Here is a 5,000-nt window from a genome sequence, read left to right as displayed (position 1 = left end):
CAGCTCCATACCTATAATACAAGTCAACGGTAAGGTTCGAAAGACCCTATAAAGGGTCCTGATTGACTTTTGTGTGCTACAAAAAAAGCCACAAAACACATTCAAAAGACGCCGAAAAGAATTTTTAGAAAAACACCACCAAAAATGTTTATAAGGCACTTTAGGAAATTCTGGAAAACACAAGAAAAGATGGCTTAGAGAAAAATCAAAAACACTTCCTGAAGCCATTTTGGCTTCAAATCCTTGTCAGATTCACCCACTTGGAAAGAGTGTTATGTGAATATTGACTCAAGTCACAGAGTATGAGATTGCTTGGTATGACATAGACAATGAGTGACATAGACAATGAGTGACATAGACAATTTTAATTTTTGCTAATCCTACTTGATTGACAGCTTTGACCATGGTATTCCATGAATCCTTGAACTCTTTTTTTGTCTTTTATTACGTGTATTTTAAATTGCTTGTTTCATCATAAACATTGGGCATCGTCGATCTGAGTGCAGATGGAAAAATTGAAATGTGTGCCCAGGTTCCACTGAGATTGGAAGTCAGATAACATGATTCAAAGTCCAGCGTGCTAACCATTACACCATGGAACCAACCATTACACAGTCATGGCTGTGGCTTGTTGTGCTGAATAAAGCATATGAAATCGTGAACGATGGCGAAAACAGGCTCCAAAGCTGCAGTGCAAATCTGCAATCATACACAATGGTAAATTGATATCTTATAACCTTTCATTCCACAAATTTACCAACATTTCCACGATATCACAGCTAGGACAGTTTGAAATGTTGATGAAAAGTAGCTAGTAAAAAGATTGCTGTATCTGTTACTTGGAAAAAGTGTGAAAAAAATAAATTGCAAAACTTATACTGTTAGAAAACTGTTCATCCAGTAGTTGATAAAGATTAGCATTGCATGGTAAAAGGCTTCATCTGAGAGATAATTTAAGGTTTGTGCAAATCAAAGTGCATGTCCCAGTCCATTAGCCAGGACAGCGGTCTGTAGCTGCTGGACAAGATCAAGAGAAAAACCTCTTACCTGATGGCACCCACGGTGCTTCTTTTGATTAGCGGCAAGTCGCACATGTAATGTTGCTCCAGAATAGATTATCTAAAGAACAGTCAAAGATAAAGTCAGTTTGGTCCTAGAAATTCGCTCCATCACAGATCACTGTCATGGGGAATAGACTAGTAAACATGCAAATTGAACAACAAAGATAAAAGGTCAAAAAGTTTTTGAAATATAGACGTAGTCAGCAGGATTTGAACCTGCGCGGGGAGACCCCAATGGATTTCTAGTCCATCGCCTTTACCACTCAGCCACAACTACTCGGACGGCAAGCTGTTATGAGTTTCACACATGTTTTCTAATAGCACCATGATCAAGCTCAGTGATCAACCCTCTGGAAGACATCTCAGAAAATGAAAAGAAAATACAAGGTCTCAGTAAAATGCAAAAATCTGATTTAAAGTCATCATCAATGGGAACCATTCACAGTTTAAAGCTTTTCCCTCTTCATAATGTGGATTTGGAGTCAGTCAGCTCCAAAAACATCCTTAAAAATAATCCAAAAATGCTGAGAAGACTGAACATAATCATTTCCAAGTAAAAAAGACTTGATGTTCATTTGATCAGGCTTTGGAGCGTCTATTAACCATCTCAAGTTTCCAAAAATGTCCAGCGGTTAACTGAAATTACCATATCAATCTTCAGCTGTTTTTCACTTTGAACAGCTCCATACCTATAATACAAGTCAACGGTAAGGTTGGAAAGACCCTATAAAGGGTCCTGATTGACTTTTGTGTGCTACAAAAAAAGCCACAAAACACATTCAAAAGACGCCGAAAAGAATTTTTAGAAAAACACCACCAAAAATGTTTATAAGGCACTTTAGGAAATTCTGGAAAACACAAGAAAAGATGGCTTAGAGAAAAATCAAAAACACTTCCTGAAGACATTTTGGCTTCAAAACCTTGTCAGATTCACCCACTTGGAAAGAGTGTTATGTGAATATTGACTCAAGTCACAGAGTATGAGATTGCTTGGTATGACATAGACAATGAGTGACATAGACAATTTTAATTTTTGCTAATCCTACTTGATTGACAGCTTTGACCATGGTATTCCATGAATCCTTGAACTCTTTTTTTGTCTTTTACTATGTGGATTTTAAATTGCTTGTTTCATCATAAACATTGGGCATCGTCGATCTGAGTGCAGATGGAAAAATTGAAATGTGTGCCCAGGTTCCACAGAAATTTGAATTCAGATAACAGGATTCAAAGTCCAGAGTGCTAACCATTACACCATGGAACCAACCATTACACAGTCATGGCTGCGGCTTGTTGTGCTGAATAAAGCATATGAAATCGTGAACGATGGCGAAAACAGGCTCCAAAGCTGCAGTGCAAATCTGCAATCATACACAATGGTAAATTGATATCTTATAACCTTTTATTCCACAAATTTACCAACATTTCCACGATATCACAGCTAGGACAGTTTGAAATGTTGATGAAAAGTGGCTAGTAAAAAGATTGCTGTATCTGTTACTTGGAAAAAGTGTGAAAAAAATAAATTGCAAAACTTATACTGTTAGAAAACTGTTTATCCAGTAGTTGATAAAGATTAGCATTGCATGGTAAAAGGCTTCATCTGAGAGATAATTTAAGGTTTGTGCAAATCAAAGTGCATGTCCCAGTCCATTAGCCAGGACAGCGGTCTGTGGCTGCTGGACAAGATCAAGAGAAAAACTGCCTTAACCGCTCGGCCACGACTACTCGGACGTCAAGCTGTTATGAGTTTCACACATGTTTTCTAATAGCACCATGATCAAGCTCAGTGATCAACCCTCTGGAAGACATCTCAGAAAATGAAAAGAAAATACAAGGTCTCAGTAAAATGCAAAAATCTGATTTAAAGTCATCATCAATGGGAACCAATCACAGTTTAAAGCTTTTCCCTCTTCATAATGTGGATTTGGAGTCAGTCAGCTCCAAAAACATCTTTAAAAATAATCCAAAAATGCTGAGAAGACTGAACATAATCATTTCCAAGTAAAAAAGACTTGATGTTCATTTGATCAGGCTTTGGAGCGTCTATTAACCATCTCAAGTTTCCAAAAATGTCCAGCGGTTAACTGAAATTACCATATCAATATTCAGCTGTTTTTCACTTTGAACAGCTGCATACCTATAATACAAGTCAACGGTAAGGTTTGAAAGACCCTATAAAGGGTCCTGATTGACTTTTGTGTGCTACAAAAAAAGCCACAAAACACATTCAAAAGACGGCGAAAAGAATTTTTAGAAAAACACCACCAAAAATGTTTATAAGGCACTTTAGGAAATTCTGGAAAACACAAGAAAAGATGGCTTAGAGAAAAATCAAAAACACTTCCTGAAGCCATTTTGGCTTCAAATCCTTGTCAGATTCACCCACTTGGAAAGAGTGTTATGTGAATATTGACTCAAGTCACAGAGTATGAGATTGCTTGGTATGACATAGACAATGAGTGACATAGACAATTTTAATTTTTGCTAATCCTACTTGATTGACAGCTTTGACCATGGTATTCCATGAATCCTTGAACTCTTTTTTTGTCTTTTATTATGTGGATTTTAAATTGCTTGTTTCATCATAAACATTGGGCATCGTCGATCTGAGTGCAGATGGAAAAATTGAAATGTGTGCCCAGGTTCCACAGAGATTTGAATTCAGATAAAAGGATTCAAAGTCCACAGTGCTAACCATTACACCATGGAACCAACCATTACACAGTCATGGCTGCGGCTTGTTGTGCTGAATAAAGCATATGAAATCGTGAACGATGGCGAAAACAGGCTCCAAAGCTGCAGTGCAAATCTGCAATCATACACAATGGTAAATTGATATCTTATAACCTTTCATTCCACAAATTTACCAACATTTCCACGATATCACAGCTAGGACAGTTTGAAATGTTGATGAAAAGTGGCTAGTAAAAAGATTGCTGTATCTGTTACTTGGAAAAAGTGTGAAAAAAATAAATTGCAAAACTTATACTGTTAGAAAACTCTTCATCCAGTAGTTGATAAAGATTAGCATTGCATGGTAAAAGGCTTCATCTGAGAGATAATTTAAGGTTTGTGCAAATCAAAGTGCATGTCCCAGTCCATTAGCCAGGACAGCGGTCTGTGGCTGCTGGACAAGATGAAGAGAAAAACCTCTTACCTGATGGCACCCACGGTGCTTCTTTTGATTAGCGGCAAGTCGCACATGTAATGTTGCTCCAGAATAGATTATCTAAAGAACAGTCAAAGATAAAGTCAGATTGGTCCTAGAAACTCACTCCATCACAGATCACTGTCATGGGGAATAGACTAGTAAACATGCAAATTGAACAACAAAGATAAAAGGTCAAAAATTATTGAAACATAGACGTAGTCGGCAGGATTTGAACCGGCGCGGGGAGACACCAATGGATTTCGAGTCCATCGCCTTAACCACTCGGCCACGACTTCTCGGACGTCAAGCTGTTATGAGTTTCACACATGTTTTCTAATAGCACCATGATCAAGCTCAGTGATCAACCCTCTGGAAGACATCTCAGAAAATGAAAAGAAAATACAAGGTCTCAGTAAAATGCAAAAATCTGATTTAAAGTCATCATCCATGGGAACCATTCACAGTTTAAAGCTTTTCCCTCTTCATAATGTGGATTTGGAGTCAGTCATCTCCAAAAACATCCTTAAAAATAATCCGAAAATGCTGAGAAGACTGAACATAATCATTTCCAAGTAAAAAAGACTTGATGTTCATTTGATTAGGCTTTGGAGCGTCTATTAACCATCTCAAGTTTCCAAAAATGTCTAGCGGTTAACTGAAATTACCATATCAATCTTCAGCTGTTTTTCACTTTGAACAGCTCCATACCTATAATACAAGTAAAGGGTAAGGTTCGAAAGACCCTATAAAGAGTCCTGATTGACTTTTGTGTGCTACAAAAAAAG

The 5,000-nt window shown here is 37.4% G+C and overlaps 2 non-coding genes across 2 annotated transcripts; both read right to left on the bottom strand.

The window, feature by feature from the left end:
- Positions 1-1,256: 1,256 nt before the first annotated feature.
- Positions 1,257-1,338, bottom strand: TRNAS-AGA (transfer RNA serine (anticodon AGA)). The gene has a single exon. It is a non-coding gene; the product is annotated as a tRNA-Ser (tRNA).
- A 3,091-nt stretch (positions 1,339-4,429) lies between these two features.
- On the bottom strand, positions 4,430-4,511 carry TRNAS-CGA (transfer RNA serine (anticodon CGA)). Its single transcript has one exon. It is a non-coding gene; the product is annotated as a tRNA-Ser (tRNA).
- Positions 4,512-5,000: the final 489 nt, after the last annotated feature.

The sequence above is a fragment of the Dendrobates tinctorius genome, unplaced genomic scaffold (genome assembly GCF_039654945.1).
Source record: "Dendrobates tinctorius isolate UK_male_01 unplaced genomic scaffold, ASM3965494v1 ptg000462l, whole genome shotgun sequence".
In the NCBI taxonomy this organism is placed as follows: domain Eukaryota; kingdom Metazoa; phylum Chordata; class Amphibia; order Anura; family Dendrobatidae; genus Dendrobates; species Dendrobates tinctorius.
The sequence above is the reverse complement of the archived record's forward strand: the minus strand, read 5'-3'. Positions and strand labels throughout refer to the sequence as shown.